We start from the raw sequence: 19,237 nt of genomic DNA on the forward strand, positions 1-19,237 counted from the left end.
CTTCTGTCTTCTATTCTTCTTTTCCTCTGACACCTAAAGGAATCTCTATACTGTGACATAGAGGATTCCACATTTTCTTGTTCCCTTCTCTTTCTTATGAGCAGGAGCAAAGACAAAGGCATTCTTGTTGAGGCTGATCCTGAACCTGAAAGGACCTTGAAGAGAAAGCTAAGAGAAGCCAAAGCACAACTCTCTTTAGAGCACCTGGACGAACTCTTCAAGGAAGAAGAACAAATGGCAGCCGAAAACAACAACAATGCCAACAATGCAAGGAAGGTGCTGGGTGACTTTACTGCACCTACTCCCGACTTCTTTGGGAGAAGCATCTCTATCCCTGCCATTGGAGCAAACAACTTTGAGCTTAAGCCTCAATTAGTTTCTCTAATGCAACAGAATTGCAAGTTCCATGGACTTCCACTGGAAGATCCTCATCAGTTTTTAGCTGAGTTCTTGCAAATCTGTAACACAGTCAAGACTAATGGGGTTGACCCTGAGGTCTACAGACTGATGCTATTCCCTTTTGCTGTAAGAGACAGAGCTAGAACATGGTTGGATTCTCAACCTAAAGAAAGCCTGGACTCTTGGGAAAAGCTAGTCAATGCCTTCTTGGCAAAGTTCTTTCCACCTCAAAAATTGAGTAAGCTTAGAGTGGAAGTCCAAACTTTCAGACAGAAGGAAGGAGAATCCCTCTATGAAGCTTGGGAAAGATATAAACAATTGATCAGAAAGTGTCCCACTGATATGCTTTCTGAATGGAGCATCATAGGTATTTTCTATGATGGTCTCTCTGAACTGTCCAAGATGTCTTTGGATAGCTCTTCTGGAGGATCTCTTCATCTGAAGAAGACGCCTACTGAAGCTCAAGAACTGATTGAAATGGTTGCAAATAACCAATTCATGTACACTTCTGAAAGAAATCCTGTGAACAATGGGACTAGTCAGAAGAAAGGAGTTCTTGAGATTGACACTCTGAATGCCATTTTGGCTCAGAATAAAATATTGACCCAACAAGTCAATATGATTTCTCAAAGTCTGTCTGGAATGCAAAATGCACCAAGCAGTACTAAGGAAGCTTCATCTGAGGAAGAAGCTTATGATCCTGAGAACCCTTCAATAGAAGAGGTGAATTACATGGGAGAACCCTATGGAAACACCTATAATCCTTCATGGAGGAATCATCCAAATCTTTCATGGAAGGATCAACAGAGACCCCAACAAGGTTTCAATAACAATAATGGTGGAAGAAACAGGTTTAGCAATAGCAAGCCTTTTCCATCATCTTCTCAGCAACAGACAGAGAGTTCCAAGCAGAATAATTCTGACTTGGCAACCATGGTCTCTGATCTAATCAAAACCACTCAAAGTTTTATGACTGAAACTAGATCTTCCATTAGGAATCTGGAAGGACAAGTGGGTCAGCTGAGCAAGAAAATTACTGAACTCCCTCCAAGTACTCTTCCAAGCAACACAGAAGAAAATCCAAAAGGAGAGTGCAAGGCCATCAATATGGCCGAATTCTGGGAGGAAGAAGAGGCAGTGAACGCCACTGAGGAAGAACTCACTGGGCGTCCACTGACCTCCAATGAGTTCCCCAATGAGGAACCTTGGGAATCTGAGGCTCAAACTGAGACCATAGAGATTCCATTGGACTTACTTCTGCCATTCATGAGCTCTGATGAGTATTCTTCCTCTGAAGAGGATGAATATGTCACTGAAGAGCAAGTTGCTAAATACCTTGGAGCAATCATGAAGCTAAATGACAAGTTATTTGGAAATGAGACTTGGGAGGATGAACCCCCTTTGCTCACCAAAGAACTGGATAACTTGTCTAGGCAGCAATTGCCTCAAAAGAGGCAGGACCCTGGGAAGTTTTCTATACCTTGTACCATAGGCACCATGACCTTCAAGAAGGCCTTGTGTGACTTAGGATCAAGTGTAAACCTCATGCCCCTCTCTGTAATGGAGAAATTAGGGATCTATGAGGTACAAGCTGCAAAAATCTCACTAGAGATGGCAGACAACTCAAGAAAACAAGCCTATGGACTTGTAGAGGATGTTCTAGTTAAAGTTGAAGACCATTACATCCCTACTGATTTCATAGTCCTAGAGACTGGGAAGTGCATGGATGAACCCATCATCCTTGGCAGACCCTTCCTAGCCACAGCAAAGGCTGTGATTGATGTTGATAGAGGAGAGTTGATCATTCAAGTGAATGAAGAATCCTTGGTGTTTAAGGCCCAAGGATATACCTCTGTCATCATGGAGAGGAAGCATGAAGGGCTTCTCTCAAAACAGAGCCAAACAGAGCCCCCACAACCAAACTCTAAGTTTGGTGTTGGGAGGCCACAACCAAACTCTAAGTTTGGTGTTGAACCCCCACATTCAAACTCTAAGTTTGGTGTTGGGAGGTTCCAACACGGTTCTGAGCATTTCTGAGGCTCCATGAGAGTCCTCTGTCAAGCTAATGACAATAAAGAAGCGCTTGTTGGGAGGCAACCCAATGTTTTATAATTAATTATTTTCTTTTGTTATTTTATCTTTTTTGTAGGTTGATGATCATAAGAAGTCACAAAAACAATGAAAAAAGCAAAAACAAAATGAAAAACAGGAAGAAAAACAGCACACCCTGGAGGAAGATGCTGCTGGCGTTTAAACGCCAGTCAGCCTAGCAGTTGGGCGTTTAACGCCCAGTCTGGCACCCTTCTGGGCGTTTAACGCCAGAAAGGGGCACCAGACTGGCGTTAAACGCCAGTAAAGGGCAAGAACCTGGCGTCAAACGCCAGGAATGGGCACCAGCCCGGCGTTTAACGCCAGAAATGGCTCAAAACGTGGATTTTGATGCCATTTGGTGCAAGGATGCCTTTTCCTTGACACCACAGGATCTGTGGACCCCACAGGACCCTACCATCACTCTCTCTCTTCTTCCCCCATTCACCAATCACCTCAACACCTCTTCCCCAAAAACCCCTCACCTATCAAATCCCATCTTTCTCTTCACCACTCACATCCATCCTTCATAAACCCCCACCAACCTCACCCTTCAAATTCAAACCACTTTCCCTCCCAAACCCACCCATCATGGCCGAACCCTTTACCCCCTCTCTCCTATATATACCCTTCTTCAACCCTTCATTTTCACACAACCTAAACACCACTTCTCCCCCTCTTTGGCCGAACACACCACCATCTCCCTCTTCCTCATTTCTTCTTCTTCTACTCTCTTCTTTCTTCTTTTGCTCGAGGACGAGCAAACATTTTAAGTTTGGTGTGGTAAAAGCGTTGCTTTTTCGTTTTTCCATAACCATTATGGCATCCAAGGCCGGAGAAACCTCTAGAAAGAGGAAAGGGAAGGCAAAGGCTTCCACCTCCGAGTCATGGGAGATGGATAGATTCCTCTCAAAGGTGCATCAAGTCCACTTCTATGAAGTTGTGGCCTTGAAGAAGGTGATCCCCGAGGTCCCTTTTTCACTCAAAAAGGGTGAATATCCGGAGATCCGACATGAGATCCGAAGAAGAGGTTGGGAAGTTCTTACCAACCCCATTCAACAAGTCGGAATCTTGATGGTTCAAGAGTTCTATGCCAATGCATGGATCACCAAGAACCATGACCAAAGTGTGAACCCGAATCCAAAGAATTATCTTACTATGGTTCGGGGGAAATACTTGGATTTTAGTCCGGAGAGTGTGAGGGTGGCGTTCAACTTGCCTATGATGCAAGGAGATGAGCATCCTTACACTAGAAGGGTCAACTTTGATCAAAGGTTGGACCAAGTCTTCACAATTATATGTGAAGAGGGCGCACAATGGAAGCAAGATTCAAGAGGAAAGCCGGTCCAATTGAGAAGGCATGACCTCAAGCCCGTGGCTAGAGGGTGGTTAGAGTTCATACAACGCTCAATCATCCCCACTAGCAACCGGTCCGAAGTTACCATAGACCGGGCCATCATGATCCATAGCATCATGATTGGAGAAGAAATAGAAGTTCATGAGGTTATAGCCCAAGAACTCTATAAAGTGGCGGACAAGACCTCCACCTTGGCAAGGTTAGCCTTTCCTCATCTCATTTGTCACCTCTGTTATTCAGTTGGAGTTGACATAAAGGGAGACATCCCCATTGATGAGGACAAGCCCATCACCAAGAAAAGGATGGAGTACACAAGAGATCCCACTCATCATGAAATCCCTGAAATTCCTCAAGGGATGAATTTTCCTCCACAAAACTATTGGGAGCAACTACACACCTCCCTAGGAGAGTTGAGTTCCAACATGGGACAACTAAGGGTGGAGCATCAAGAACACTCCATCATCCTTCATGAGATTAGAGAAGATCAAAGAATCATGAGGGAGGAGCAACAAAGACGAGGAAGAGACATTGAGGAGCTCAAGCACTCCAGAGGATCTTCAAGAGCAAGAAAGAGCCGCCATCACTAAGGTGGACCCGTTCTTTGATTTCCTTGTTATTTGTTCTTCTGTTTTTCGAAAATTTATGCTTATGTTTATCCATGTTTGTGTCTTGTGATCATTAGTGTCTTAGTGTCTATGCCTTAAAGTTATGAATGTCCTATGAATCCATCATCTTTCTTGAATAAAAATGTGCTTAATTGAAAAAGGAAGAATTGCATGAATTTTGAATTTTATAATAGTTTAATTATTTTGATGTGGTGGTAATATTTTTGTTCTCTGAATGTATGCTTAAACAGTGCATATGTATCTTGAAATTGTGGTTCATGAATGTTGGCTCTTGAAAGAATGATGAAAAAAGAGACATGTTACTGAGGATCTGAAAAATCATTAAAAATGATTCTTGAAGCAAGAAAAAGCTATTCAAAAAAAATCGAAAAAAGAAAAAGAAAAAGAAAAAGAAAAACGAAAAAATAGAGAATAAAGAGTTGTGATCCAAGGCAAATAAGAGTGTGCTTAAGAACCCTGGACACCTCTAATTGGGGACTTTAGCAAAGCTGAGTCACAATCTGAAAAGGTTCACCCAATTATGTGTCTGTGGCATGTATGTATCCGGTGGTAATACTGGAAGACAGAGTGCTTTGGGCCACAGCCAAGACTCAATAAATAGCTATGTTCAAGAATCATCATACTTCACTAAGAGAATCATTAGCACTATCTGGACTCTGAGTTCCTAAAGAAGCCAATCATTCTGAATTTCAAAGGATAGAGTGAGATGCCAAAACTATTCAGAAGCAAAAAGTTAAAAGCCCCGCTCATCTAATTAATACTGATCTTCATAGATGTTTTTGGAATTCATTGCATATTCTCTTCTTTTTATCTTATTTGATTTTCAGTTGCTTGGAGACAAGCAACAATTTAAGTTTGGTGTTGTGATGAGCGGATAATTTGTATACTTTTTGGCATTGTTTTTAGTATGTTTTTGTTATGATCTAGTTAGTTTTTAGTATATTTTTATTAGTTTTTAGTTAAAATTCACTTTTCTGGACTTTACTATGGGTTTGTGTGTTTTTCTGTGATTTCAGGTATTTTCTGGCTGAAATTGAGGGACCTGAGCAAAAATCTGATTCAGAGACCAAAAAGGACTGCAGATGCTGTTGGATTCTGACCTCCCTGCACTCGAAGTGGATTTTATGGAGCTACAGAAGCCCAATTGGCGCGCTCTCAACGGCGTTGGAAAGTAGACATCCTGGGCTTTCCAGCAATATATGATAGTCCATACTTTGCCCAAGATTTGATGGCCCAAACCGGCGTTCAAAGTCACCTCAAGAAATCCCAGCGTTAAACGCTGGAACTGGCACCCAAATGGGAGTTAAACGCCCAAACTGGCACTAAAGCTGGCGTTTAACTCCAAGAGGAGTCTCTGCACGAAATTTGCTTCATTGCTCAGCCCAAGCACACACCAAGTGGGCCCGGAAGTGGATTTTTATGTCATTTACTCATTTCTGTACACCTTAGGCTACTAGTTCTTATAAGTAGGACCTTTTACTATTGTATTTTGATCTTTGGACATCTAGTTCTTAGATCATGATAGAGAAGACTTTGGTAGCTATCTTCATTTTATGCTATCTTAGATCATTGGGAGGCTGGCCATTCGCCCATGCCTAGACCTTATGCTTATGTATTTTCAACGGTGGAGCTTCTACACACCATAGATTAAGGTGTGGAGCTCTGCTGTACCTCGAGTATTAATGCAATTACTATTGTTCTTCAATTCAATTCCGCTTGTTCTTGTTCCAAGATATCACTTGTTCTTCAACTTGATGAAGGTGATGATTGACGCCCATCACCATTCTCACTCATGAACAAAGTGACTGACAACCACTCTTGTTCTACAAGCATTTGAGGCTTGGTGAATATCTCTTGGATTCCTGATTGCACGATGCATGGTTGATCGCCTGACAACCGAGTGCTCGCCTGACAAACGAGCCAACCATTCCGTGAGATCAGAGTCTTCGTGGTATAGGCAGGACCTGATGGCGGCATTCAAGAGAATCCGGAAGGTCTAAACCTTGTCTGTGGTATTCTGAGTAGGATTCAATGATTGAATGACTATGACGTGCTTCAAACCTGTAACCTACTGGGCGTTAGTGACAGACGCAAAAGAGTGATTCTATTCCGGTAGGGGAGGGAACCAAACCGGTGATTAGCCGCACTGTGACAGAGTGCATGAGCATTAGTTTTCACTGCGAGGATGGGAGGTAGCTGCTGACAACAGTGAAACCCTACACGAGCTTGCCATGGAAAGGAGTAAGAAGAATTGGATGAAGGCAGTAGGAAAGCAGAGAGACGGAAGGGAAGGCGTCTTCATACGCTTATCTGAAGTTCCTACCAATGAATTACATAAGTATCTCTATCTTTACCTTTGTGTTATTTTCGTTCATCACTATATCCATTTGAGTTTGCCTGACTAAGATTTACAAGATGACCATAGCTTGCTTCAATACTAACAATCTCCGTGGGATCGACCCTTACTCACGTAAGGTTTATTACTTGGACGACCCAGTGCACTTGCTGGTTAGTTGTGCGAAGTTGTGTAATGCCATGGTATTGAGCTTCCACGTTCTTGGAGCCATTACCGGGGATTATGAGAGTTGTGAAAAAGTATTGTTCACAATTTCGCGCTACCAAGTTTTTGGCGCCGTTGCCGGGGATTGTTCTAGTTTTGAGCAAGCCTTTGGTAACATCAGTGCCAAGATCCGGCAACAACATCAAGTTTTTGGTGTTATTGCCCGGGATTGTTCAGGCTGGACAACTGACGGTTCATCTTGTTGCTTAGATTAGGTGTTTATTTTTTTTCGAAATTCTTGAAGATGAATTCTAGAGTTTCATGATGATTTGTTGAAATCTGGCTGGCTGAGAAGCCATGTCTAATCTCATTGGACCGAGGTTTCAACTTATCACCACAAGAGCGTGTTGATTTTTATCAATTTTGCTTTTGGAGCAGTGATCTGCTAAGGCTTGGCTGGCCTCTGGCCATGTCTAGTGTTTTGGACCGAAGCTTTCTTTGAAAGCTTGGCTGGCTGTGAAGCCATGTCTAATTCCTGGACCGGAGCCTTAGACTAGCATTGCACTGATTCCTGGAATTCTCATTAAGAATTTTGATATCTTTTTCCACTTAATTTTCGAAAAACACAAAAAAAAATTGAAAAAAAAATCATAAAATCCAAAAATATTTCTTGTTTGAGTCTAGTCCCATCATAAGTTTGATGTCAATTGCATGCATTCATATGTCTTATTGATCTCCAAGATGTTCTTGATGATTTGCTTGATCTGATCTTTGAATTCTATTGACTTGAGTGTTTTGTGTGTCTCATATGCATTTTCGTTTTGTTAGTGTCAGTAGTATACAAACTGCTAAGTTTGGTGTCTTGCATGCATTGTCATTTGATTCTTGTTGCATTTTGGTTTGTCCTTATTATTAAAAATCTAAAAATATTTTTAATTTGTGTCTTTTCAAGTCAATAATACAGAGAATTGAAGATTCAGAACATACAGTAGAGGAATTGCACAGAAAAAGCTGGGCGTTCAAAACGCCCAGTGAAGAAGGACAGACTGGCGTTTAAACGCCAGCCAGGGTACCTGGTTGGGCGTTTAACGCCCAAAAGGGTAGCATTTTGGGCGTTAAACGCCAGAATGGATACCATTCTGGGCGTTTAACGCCAGGATGGCTAAAGGGGGAAGATTTTGTTTTCAAATCAATTTTTTTCTAAGTTTTCAAAATTTCTTCCAAATCAAATCTTTTTCAAATCAATTTTTCAATCAAATCTTTTTCAAAATTAACTTCTTTCCTTTTTCAAAGAAACTTACTATCAATTAATGATTTGATTCAACATTTCAAGTATGTTGCCTTTTCTGTTGAGAAAGGTTTAATGTTTGAATCATATCTTTTCTTGTTAAGTCAAGTTTTTAATTTAGAAATCAAATCTTTTTAAAATGTTTTTCAAATCATATCTTCTCAATCACATCTTTTTAAACCCAATCATATCTTCTTAACCACATCTTTTTCAAAATAGTTTTCAATCAAATGTTTCTGATTTCTAATTTCAAAATCTTTTTCAAAAATCATTTGATTTCTTTTCCCTTTTCATTTTCGAAAATTAAGTAATGTTTTTCAAAAATATTTTTTAAATTTTCCACTTAATTTTCGAAAATGACTTCCCTCCTTCTCACATCCTTCTATTTATGGACTAACACTATCCCTTAATGCAAAATTCGAACTCCATCTCCTTTGTTAAGTTCGAATTTTCCACTTCTGTCTTCTATTCTTCTTTTCCTCTGACACCTAAAGGAATCTCTATACTGTGACATAGAGGATTCCACATTTTCTTGTTCCCTTCTCTTTCTTATGAGCAGGAGCAAAGACAAAGGCATTCTTGTTGAGGCTGATCCTGAACCTGAAAGGACCTTGAAGAGAAAGCTAAGAGAAGCCAAAGCACAACTCTCTTTAGAGCACCTGGACGAACTCTTCAAGGAAGAAGAACAAATGGCAGCCGAAAACAACAACAATGCCAACAATGCAAGGAAGGTGCTGGGTGACTTTACTGCACCTACTCCCGACTTCTATGGGAGAAGCATCTCTATCCCTGCCATTGGAGCAAACAACTTTGAGCTTAAGCCTCAATTAGTTTCTCTAATGCAACAGAATTGCAAGTTCCATGGACTTCCACTGGAAGATCCTCATCAGTTTTTAGCTGAGTTCTTGCAAATCTGTAACACAGTCAAGACTAATGGGGTTGACCCTGAGGTCTACAGACTGATGCTATTCCCTTTTGCTGTAAGAGACAGAGCTAGAACATGGTTGGATTCTCAACCTAAAGAAAGCCTGGACTCTTGGGAAAAGCTAGTCAATGCCTTCTTGGCAAAGTTCTTTCCACCTCAAAAATTGAGTAAGCTTAGAGTGGAAGTCCAAACTTTCAGACAGAAGGAAGGAGAATCCCTCTATGAAGCTTGGGAAAGATATAAACAATTGATCAGAAAGTGTCCCACTGATATGCTTTCTGAATGGAGCATCATAGGTATTTTCTATGATGGTCTCTCTGAACTGTCCAAGATGTCTTTGGATAGCTCTTCTGGAGGATCTCTTCATCTGAAGAAGACGCCTACTGAAGCTCAAGAACTGATTGAAATGGTTGCAAATAACCAATTCATGTACACTTCTGAAAGAAATCCTGTGAACAATGGGACTAGTCAGAAGAAAGGAGTTCTTGAGATTGACACTCTGAATGCCATTTTGGCTCAGAATAAAATATTGACCCAACAAGTCAATATGATTTCTCAAAGTCTGTCTGGAATGCAAAATGCACCAAGCAGTACTAAGGAAGCTTCATCTGAGGAAGAAGCTTATGATCCTGAGAACCCTTCAATAGAAGAGGTGAATTACATGGGAGAACCCTATGGAAACACCTATAATCCTTCATGGAGGAATCATCCAAATCTTTCATGGAAGGATCAACAGAGACCCCAACAAGGTTTCAATAACAATAATGGTGGAAGAAACAGGTTTAGCAATAGCAAGCCTTTTCCATCATCTTCTCAGCAACAGACAGAGAGTTCCAAGCAGAATAATTCTGACTTGGCAACCATGGTCTCTGATCTAATCAAAACCACTCAAAGTTTTATGACTGAAACTAGATCTTCCATTAGGAATCTGGAAGGACAAGTGGGTCAGCTGAGCAAGAAAATTACTGAACTCCCTCCAAGTACTCTTCCAAGCAACACAGAAGAAAATCCAAAAGGAGAGTGCAAGGCCATCAATATGGCCAAATTCTGGGAGGAAGAAGAGGCAGTGAACGCCACTGAGGAAGAACTCACTGGGCGTCCACTGACCTCCAATGAGTTCCCCAATGAGGAACCTTGGGAATCTGAGGCTCAAACTGAGACCATAGAGATTCCATTGGACTTACTTCTGCCATTCATGAGCTCTGATGAGTATTCTTCCTCTGAAGAGGATGAATATGTCACTGAAGAGCAAGTTGCTAAATACCTTGGAGCAATCATGAAGCTAAATGACAAGTTATTTGGAAATGAGACTTGGGAGGATGAACCCCCTTTGCTCACCAAAGAACTGGATAACTTGTCTAGGCAGCAATTGCCTCAAAAGAGGCAGGACCCTGGGAAGTTTTCTATACCTTGTACCATAGGCACCATGACCTTCAAGAAGACCTTGTGTGACTTAGGATCAAGTGTAAACCTCATGCCGCTCTCTGTAATGGAGAAATTAGGGATCTATGAGGTACAAGCTGCAAAAATCTCACTAGAGATGGCAGACAACTCAAGAAAACAAGCCTATGGACTTGTAGAGGATGTTCTAGTTAAAGTTGAAGACCATTACATCCCTACTGATTTCATAGTCCTAGAGACTGGGAAGTGCATGGATGAACCCATCATCCTTGGCAGACCCTTCCTAGCCACAGCAAAGGCTGTGATTGATGTTGATAGAGGAGAGTTGATCATTCAAGTGAATGAAGAATCCTTGGTGTTTATGGCCCAAGGATATACCTCTGTCATCATGGAGAGGAAGCATGAAGGGCTTCTCTCAAAACAGAGCCAAACAGAGCCCCCACAACCAAACTCTAAGTTTGGTGTTGGGAGGCCACAACCAAACTCTAAGTTTGGTGTTGAACCCCCACATTCAAACTCTAAGTTTGGTGTTGGGAGGTTCCAACACGGTTCTGAGCATTTCTGAGGCTCCATGAGAGTCCTCTGTCAAGCTAATGACAATAAAGAAGCGCTTGTTGGGAGGCAACCCAATGTTTTATAATTAATTATTTTCTTTTGTTATTTTATCTTTTTTGTAGGTTGATGATCATAAGAAGTCACAAAAACAATGAAAAAAGCAAAAACAAAATGAAAAACAGGAAGAAAAATAGCACACCCTGGAGGAAGATGCTGCTGGCGTTTAAACGCCAGTCAGCCTAGCAGTTGGGCGTTTAACGCCCAGTCTGGCACCCTTCTGGGCGTTTAACGCCAGAAAGGGGCACCAGACTGGCGTTAAACGCCAGTAAAGGGCAAGAACCTGGCGTCAAACGCCAGGAATGGGCACCAGCCCGGCGTTTAACGCCAGAAATGGCTCAAAACGTGGATTTTGATGCCATTTGGTGCAAGGATGCCTTTTCCTTGACACCACAGGATCTGTGGACCCCACAGGACCCTACCATCACTCTCTCTCTTCTTCCCCCATTCACCAATCACCTCAACACCTCTTCCCCAAAAACCCCTCACCTATCAAATCCCATCTTTCTCTTCACCACTCACATCCATCCTTCATAAACCCCCACCAACCTCACCCTTCAAATTCAAACCACTTTCCCTCCCAAACCCACCCATCATGGCCGAACCCTTTACCCCCTCTCTCCTATATATACCCTTCTTCAACCCTTCATTTTCACACAACCTAAACACCACTTCTCCCCCTCTTTGGCCGAACACACCACCATCTCCCTCTTCCTCATTTCTTCTTCTTCTACTCTCTTCTTTCTTCTTTTGCTCGAGGACGAGCAAACATTTTAAGTTTGGTGTGGTAAAAGCGTTGCTTTTTCGTTTTTCCATAACCATTATGGCATCCAAGGCCGGAGAAACCTCTAGAAAGAGGAAAGGGAAGGCAAAGGCTTCCACCTCCGAGTCATGGGAGATGGATAGATTCCTCTCAAAGGTGCATCAAGTCCACTTCTATGAAGTTGTGGCCTTGAAGAAGGTGATCCCCGAGGTCCCTTTTTCACTCAAAAAGGGTGAATATCCGGAGATCCGACATGAGATCCGAAGAAGAGGTTGGGAAGTTCTTACCAACCCCATTCAACAAGTCGGAATCTTGATGGTTCAAGAGTTCTATGCCAATGCATGGATCACCAAGAACCATGACCAAAGTGTGAACCCGAATCCAAAGAATTATCTTACTATGGTTCGGGGGAAATACTTGGATTTTAGTCCGGAGAGTGTGAGGGTGGCGTTCAACTTGCCTATGATGCAAGGAGATGAGCATCCTTACACTAGAAGGGTCAACTTTGATCAAAGGTTGGACCAAGTCTTCACAATTATATGTGAAGAGGGCGCACAATGGAAGCAAGATTCAAGAGGAAAGCCGGTCCAATTGAGAAGGCATGACCTCAAGCCCGTGGCTAGAGGGTGGTTAGAGTTCATACAACGCTCAATCATCCCCACTAGCAACCGGTCCGAAGTTACCATAGACCGGGCCATCATGATCCATAGCATCATGATTGGAGAAGAAATAGAAGTTCATGAGGTTATAGCCCAAGAACTCTATAAAGTGGCGGACAAGACCTCCACCTTGGCAAGGTTAGCCTTTCCTCATCTCATTTGTCACCTCTGTTATTCAGTTGGAGTTGACATAAAGGGAGACATCCCCATTGATGAGGACAAGCCCATCACCAAGAAAAGGATGGAGTACACAAGAGATCCCACTCATCATGAAATCCCTGAAATTCCTCAAGGGATGAATTTTCCTCCACAAAACTATTGGGAGCAACTACACACCTCCCTAGGAGAGTTGAGTTCCAACATGGGACAACTAAGGGTGGAGCATCAAGAACACTCCATCATCCTTCATGAGATTAGAGAAGATCAAAGAATCATGAGGGAGGAGCAACAAAGACGAGGAAGAGACATTGAGGAGCTCAAGCACTCCAGAGGATCTTCAAGAGCAAGAAAGAGCCGCCATCACTAAGGTGGACCCGTTCTTTGATTTCCTTGTTATTTGTTCTTCTGTTTTTCGAAAATTTATGCTTATGTTTATCCATGTTTGTGTCTTGTGATCATTAGTGTCTTAGTGTCTATGCCTTAAAGTTATGAATGTCCTATGAATCCATCATCTTTCTTGAATAAAAATGTGCTTAATTGAAAAAGGAAGAATTGCATGAATTTTGAATTTTATAATAGTTTAATTATTTTGATGTGGTGGTAATATTTTTGTTCTCTGAATGTATGCTTAAACAGTGCATATGTATCTTGAAATTGTGGTTCATGAATGTTGGCTCTTGAAAGAATGATGAAAAAAGAGACATGTTACTGAGGATCTGAAAAATCATTAAAAATGATTCTTGAAGCAAGAAAAAGCTATTCAAAAAAAAAATCGAAAAAAGAAAAAGAAAAAGAAAAAGAAAAACGAAAAAATAGAGAATAAAGAGTTGTGATCCAAGGCAAATAAGAGTGTGCTTAAGAACCCTGGACACCTCTAATTGGGGACTTTAGCAAAGCTGAGTCACAATCTGAAAAGGTTCACCCAATTATGTGTCTGTGGCATGTATGTATCCGGTGGTAATACTGGAAGACAGAGTGCTTTGGGCCACAGCCAAGACTCAATAAATAGCTATGTTCAAGAATCATCATACTTCACTAAGAGAATCATTAGCACTATCTGGACTCTGAGTTCCTAAAGAAGCCAATCATTCTGAATTTCAAAGGATAGAGTGAGATGCCAAAACTATTCAGAAGCAAAAAGTTAAAAGCCCCGCTCATCTAATTAATACTGATCTTCATAGATGTTTTTGGAATTCATTGCATATTCTCTTCTTTTTATCTTATTTGATTTTCAGTTGCTTGGGGACAAGCAACAATTTAAGTTTGGTGTTGTGATGAGCGGATAATTTGTATACTTTTTGGCATTGTTTTTAGTATGTTTTTGTTATGATCTAGTTAGTTTTTAGTATATTTTTATTAGTTTTTAGTTAAAATTCACTTTTCTGGACTTTACTATGAGTTTGTGTGTTTTTCTGTGATTTCAGGTATTTTCTGGCTGAAATTGAGGGACCTGAGCAAAAATCTGATTCAGAGACAAAAAAGGACTGCAGATGCTGTTGGATTCTGACCTCCCTGCACTCGAAGTGGATTTTCTGGAGCTACAGAAGCCCAATTGGCGCGCTCTCAACGGCGTTGGAAAGTAGACATCCTGGGCTTTCCAGCAATATATGATAGTCCATACTTTGCCCAAGATTTGATGGCCCAAACCGGCGTTCAAAGTCACCTCAAGAAATCCCAGCGTTAAACGCTGGAACTGGCACCCAAATGGGAGTTAAACGCCCAAACTGGCACTAAAGCTGGCGTTTAACTCCAAGAGGAGTCTCTGCACGAAATTTGCTTCATTGCTCAGCCCAAGCACACACCAAGTGGGCCCGGAAGTGGATTTTTATGTCATTTACTCATTTCTGTACACCTTAGGCTACTAGTTCTTATAAGTAGGACCTTTTACTATTGTATTTTGATCTTTGGACATCTAGTTCTTAGATCATGATAGAGAAGACTTTGGTAGCTATCTTCATTTTATGCTATCTTAGATCATTGGGAGGCTGGCCATTCGCCCATGCCTAGACCTTATGCTTATGTATTTTCAACGGTGGAGCTTCTACACACCATAGATTAAGGTGTGGAGCTCTGCTGTACCTCGAGTATTAATGCAATTACTATTGTTCTTCAATTCAATTCCGCTTGTTCTTGTTCCAAGATATCACTTGTTCTTCAACTTGATGAAGGTGATGATTGACGCCCATCACCATTCTCACTCATGAACAAAGTGACTGACAACCACTCTTGTTCTACAAGCATTTGAGGCTTGGTGAATATCTCTTGGATTCCTGATTGCACGATGCATGGTTGATCGCCTGACAACCGAGTGCTCGCCTGACAAACGAGCCAACCATTCCGTGAGATCAGAGTCTTCGTGGTATAGGCAGGACCTGATGGCGGCATTCAAGAGAATCCGGAAGGTCTAAACCTTGTCTGTGGTATTCTGAGTAGGATTCAATGATTGAATGACTGTGACGTGCTTCAAACCTGTAACCTACTGGGCGTTAGTGACAGACGCAAAAGAGTGATTCTATTCCGGTAGGGGAGGGAACCAAACCGGTGATTAGCCGCACTGTGACAGAGTGCATGAGCATTAGTTTTCACTGCGAGGATGGGAGGTAGCTGCTGACAACAGTGAAACCCTACACGAGCTTGCCATGGAAAGGAGTAAGAAGAATTGGATGAAGGCAGTAGGAAAGCAGAGAGACGGAAGGGAAGGCGTCTTCATACGCTTATCTGAAGTTCCTACCAATGAATTACATAAGTATCTCTATCTTTACCTTTGTGTTATTTTCGTTCATCACTATATCCATTTGAGTTTGCCTGACTAAGATTTACAAGATGACCATAGCTTGCTTCAATACTAACAATCTCCGTGGGATCGACCCTTACTCACGTAAGGTTTATTACTTGGACGACCCAGTGCACTTGCTGGTTAGTTGTGCGAAGTTGTGTAATGCCATGGTATTGAGCTTCCACGTTCTTGGAGCCATTACCGGGGATTATGAGAGTTGTGAAAAAGTATTGTTCACAATTTCGCGCTACCAGATGTCAACAGAGGAGAGTTAGTCCTTCAATTGAATGGGGAATACCTTGTGTTTCAAACACATGGCCATCCCTCTGTGACAAAAGAGAGTTAGCATGAAGAGCTTCTCTCAGTTCAAGGTCAAGAAGAGCCCACACAGTCAACCTCTAAGTTTGGTGTTGTGAGGCTACAACCAAACTCTAAGTTTGGTGTTCAAATTCCATATCCAAACTCTAAGTTTGGTGTGGAGACAACACACTAAATTGACCTGATCATCTTGTGGCTCCATGAGAGCCACTGTCAAGCTATTGACATTAAAGAAGCGCTTGTTGGGAGGCAACCCAATTTTATTTATCTAATCTTATTTTATTTTGTTTTGGTGTTATTTTTGTGTTGAATTAGGTACATGATCATGAGGAGTCACAAAAAAAATCAAAAAAAAATTAAAAACAGAGTCAAAAACAGAAGAAAAAATTTTTCACCCTGGAGGACGCACGGGCTGGCGTTCAACGCCCAGAAGATGCATCTGGCTGGCGTTCAACGCCAGAACAGAGCATCTTTCTGGCGCTGAACGCCCAAAACAAGCTACATCCTGGCGTTTAACGCCAGGATGCGCACACAGAGGACAATCTGGCGCTGAACGCCAGAAACAAGCTTGAAATTGGTGTTCAACGCCAGAAACAAGCATCACATGGGCGTTTAACGCCCAGAACATGCACCAATGGGCGTTTGAACGCCAGAATGATGCATGAAGGCAATTTACACGCCTATAGGGTGAAGGAATGGTATTTCTTTTCACCTCAGGATCTGTGGACCCCACCTCAGGATCTGTGGACCCCACAGGATCCCCACCTACCTTTTCTTTTAATCCTAATCACACTCTCCTAATCCAAATCTCATTTTCAATGTCACACTTCCCAAAAACCTTCACCAATCACCTCAACCCCTCTTCCCAATTTCCCCATGCACCATTCACATCAACCTCCTCTTCCCCATAAACCCCACCTACCCTCATCAAATTCAAATTCAATTTCCCACCCATTCCCCCCCCCCCAAAATGGCCGAAACCCAACCCTTCCTCTCCCTATAAATACCTCTTCTTTCTTCTTCATTTTCACACAACAAAAACCCCTTCTTCTCTCCTATAGCCGAACCCCCTCCTCTCCTTCTCTACCAAAATTTTCTTCTTCTTCTTCTACTCTTCTTTTCTTTTTTGCTCGAGGACGAGCAAATTTTAAGTTTGGTGTGGTAAAAAGCCTAAGCTTTTTATTTTTCATTCACCATCAATGGCACCCAAGACCGGAGTTTCCTCAAGAAAAGGAAAAGGGAAGGCAAAAGCTTCCACTTCCGAGTCATGGGAGAAGGAGAGATTCATCTCCAAGAGCCACCAAGACCACTTCTATGATGTTGTGGCAAAGAAGAAGGTGATCCCCGAGGTCCCTTTCAAGCTCAAAAAGAATGAGTATCCGGAAATCCGACATGAAATTCAAAGAAGAGGGTGGGAAGTCATAACCAACCCCATGCAACAAGTCGGAATACTGATGGTTCAAGAGTTCTATGCTAATGCATGGATCACTAGGAACCATGATCAAAGTATGAACCCGAATCCAAAGAACTATCTCACAATGGTTCGGGGAAAATACTTAGATTTCAGTCCGGAAAATGTGAGGTTGGCGTTTCATCTACCCATGATGCAAGGTGATGAACGCCCCTACACAAGAAGGGTCAACTTCAATCAAAGGTTGGACCAAGTCCTAATGGACATTTGTGTGGAAGGCGCCCAATGGAGAGTAGACTCCAAAGGTAAACCAGTCCAACTAAGAAGACTGGACCTCAAGCCTGTAGCTAGAGGATGGTTGGAGTTCATCCAAAGATCCATCATCCCTACAAGCAACCGATCTGAAGTTACTGTGGATCGGGCCATCATGATTCATAGCATCATGATTGGAGAGGAAGTGGAAGTTCATGAAGTCATATCCAATGAACTCTACAAAATAGCTGACAAGCCTTCATACATGGCACGGCTAGCCTTCCCCCACCTCATATGCCATCTATGTTATTCAGCCGGAGTTATCATGGATGGAGATGTCTCCATTGAAGAAGACAAGCCCATCACAAAGAAGAGGATGGAGCAAACAAGAGAAGTTCCTCACGGCCCTCAAGAAGAACATGAGGAAGTTCATCATCAACAAATGCCTCAAGGAATGCACTTTCCTCCCAACAACTATTGGGAGCAACTTAGTACCTCTTTGGAAGACTTGAGCCATAATGTTGAACAATTAAGGGTGGAACACCATGAACACGCCCTCACTCTCCAAGAAATAAGAGAAGATCAAAGAGCAATGAGGGAGGAGCAACAAAGGCAAGGAAGGGACATAGAAGAGTTGAAGAACATCATTGGTCCTTCAAGAAGAAGACGCCACTAGAGGTGGATTCATTCCTTGTTCTTTATTTTCTTTCTGTTTTCGGTTTTTAAGTATTGTGTTTATCTATGTTTTTGTGTCTCTACTTCATGATCATTAGTGTGTAACCATGCCTTAAAGCTATGAATAAAATCCATTAGTCCTTCACCTCTCTTAAAAGAAAAATGTTTTAATTCAAAAGAATAAGAAGTACATAATTTTCGAAATTATTAGTGAATTTAATTTAATTATATTGATGTGGTGGCAATACTTTTTGTTTTCTGAATGAATGCTTGAACAGTGCATATTTTTGATCTTGTTGTTTATGAGTGTTAAAATTGTTGGTTCTCGAAAGAATGATGAACAAAGAGAAATGTTATTGATGATCTGAAAAACATCATGAAATTGATTCTTGAAGCAAGAAAAAGCAGTGAAAAAAAAAAAGTGGCGAAAATTTTAAAGCAAGGATCCAAGGCTTTGAGCATTAATGGATAGGAGGGCCCAAGGAAATTAAAATCCAGGCCTAAGCGGCTAAATCAAGCTGTCCCTAACCATGTGCTTGTGTCATGAAGGTCCAAGTGAAAAGCTTGAGACTGAATGGTTAAAGTCGTGATCCAAAGCTAAAGAGTGTGCTTAAGAGCTCTGGACACCACTAACTGGGGACTTTAGCAAAGCTAAGTCACAATCTGAAAAGGTTCACCCAGCTATGTGTCTGTGGCATTTGTGTATCCGGTGGTAATACTGGAAAACAAAGTGCTTAGGGCCACAGCCAAGACTCATAAGTAGCTGTGTTCAAGAATCAACATGCCTAACTAGGAAAGTCAATAACACTATCTGAAATTCTAAGTTCCTAGAGAAGCCAATCACTCTGAACTACAAAGGAAAAAGTGAGATGCCAAAACTGTTCAGAAGCAAAAAGCTACAAGTCCCGCTCATCTAATTAAATTAATATTCATAGATATTTTGGACTTTATAGTATATTCTCTTCTTTTATCCTATTTGATTTTCAGTTGCTTGGGGACAAGCAACAATTTAAGTTTGGTGTTGTGAT

At 41.7% G+C, this 19,237-nt stretch overlaps 2 non-coding genes across 2 annotated transcripts; both read right to left on the reverse strand.

The window, feature by feature from the left end:
- Positions 1–639: 639 nt before the first annotated feature.
- LOC112793268 (small nucleolar RNA R71) lies at positions 640–747 on the reverse strand. Its single transcript, XR_003197969.1, has one exon. It is a non-coding gene; the product is annotated as a small nucleolar RNA R71 (small nucleolar RNA).
- An 8,605-nt stretch (positions 748–9,352) lies between these two features.
- Positions 9,353–9,460, reverse strand: LOC112793269 (small nucleolar RNA R71). Its single transcript, XR_003197970.1, has one exon. It is a non-coding gene; the product is annotated as a small nucleolar RNA R71 (small nucleolar RNA).
- Between the last annotated feature and the right edge of the window lie 9,777 nt (positions 9,461–19,237).

Source organism: Arachis hypogaea, chromosome 3 (assembly GCF_003086295.3).
Source record: "Arachis hypogaea cultivar Tifrunner chromosome 3, arahy.Tifrunner.gnm2.J5K5, whole genome shotgun sequence".
Lineage (NCBI taxonomy): Eukaryota > Viridiplantae > Streptophyta > Magnoliopsida > Fabales > Fabaceae > Arachis > Arachis hypogaea.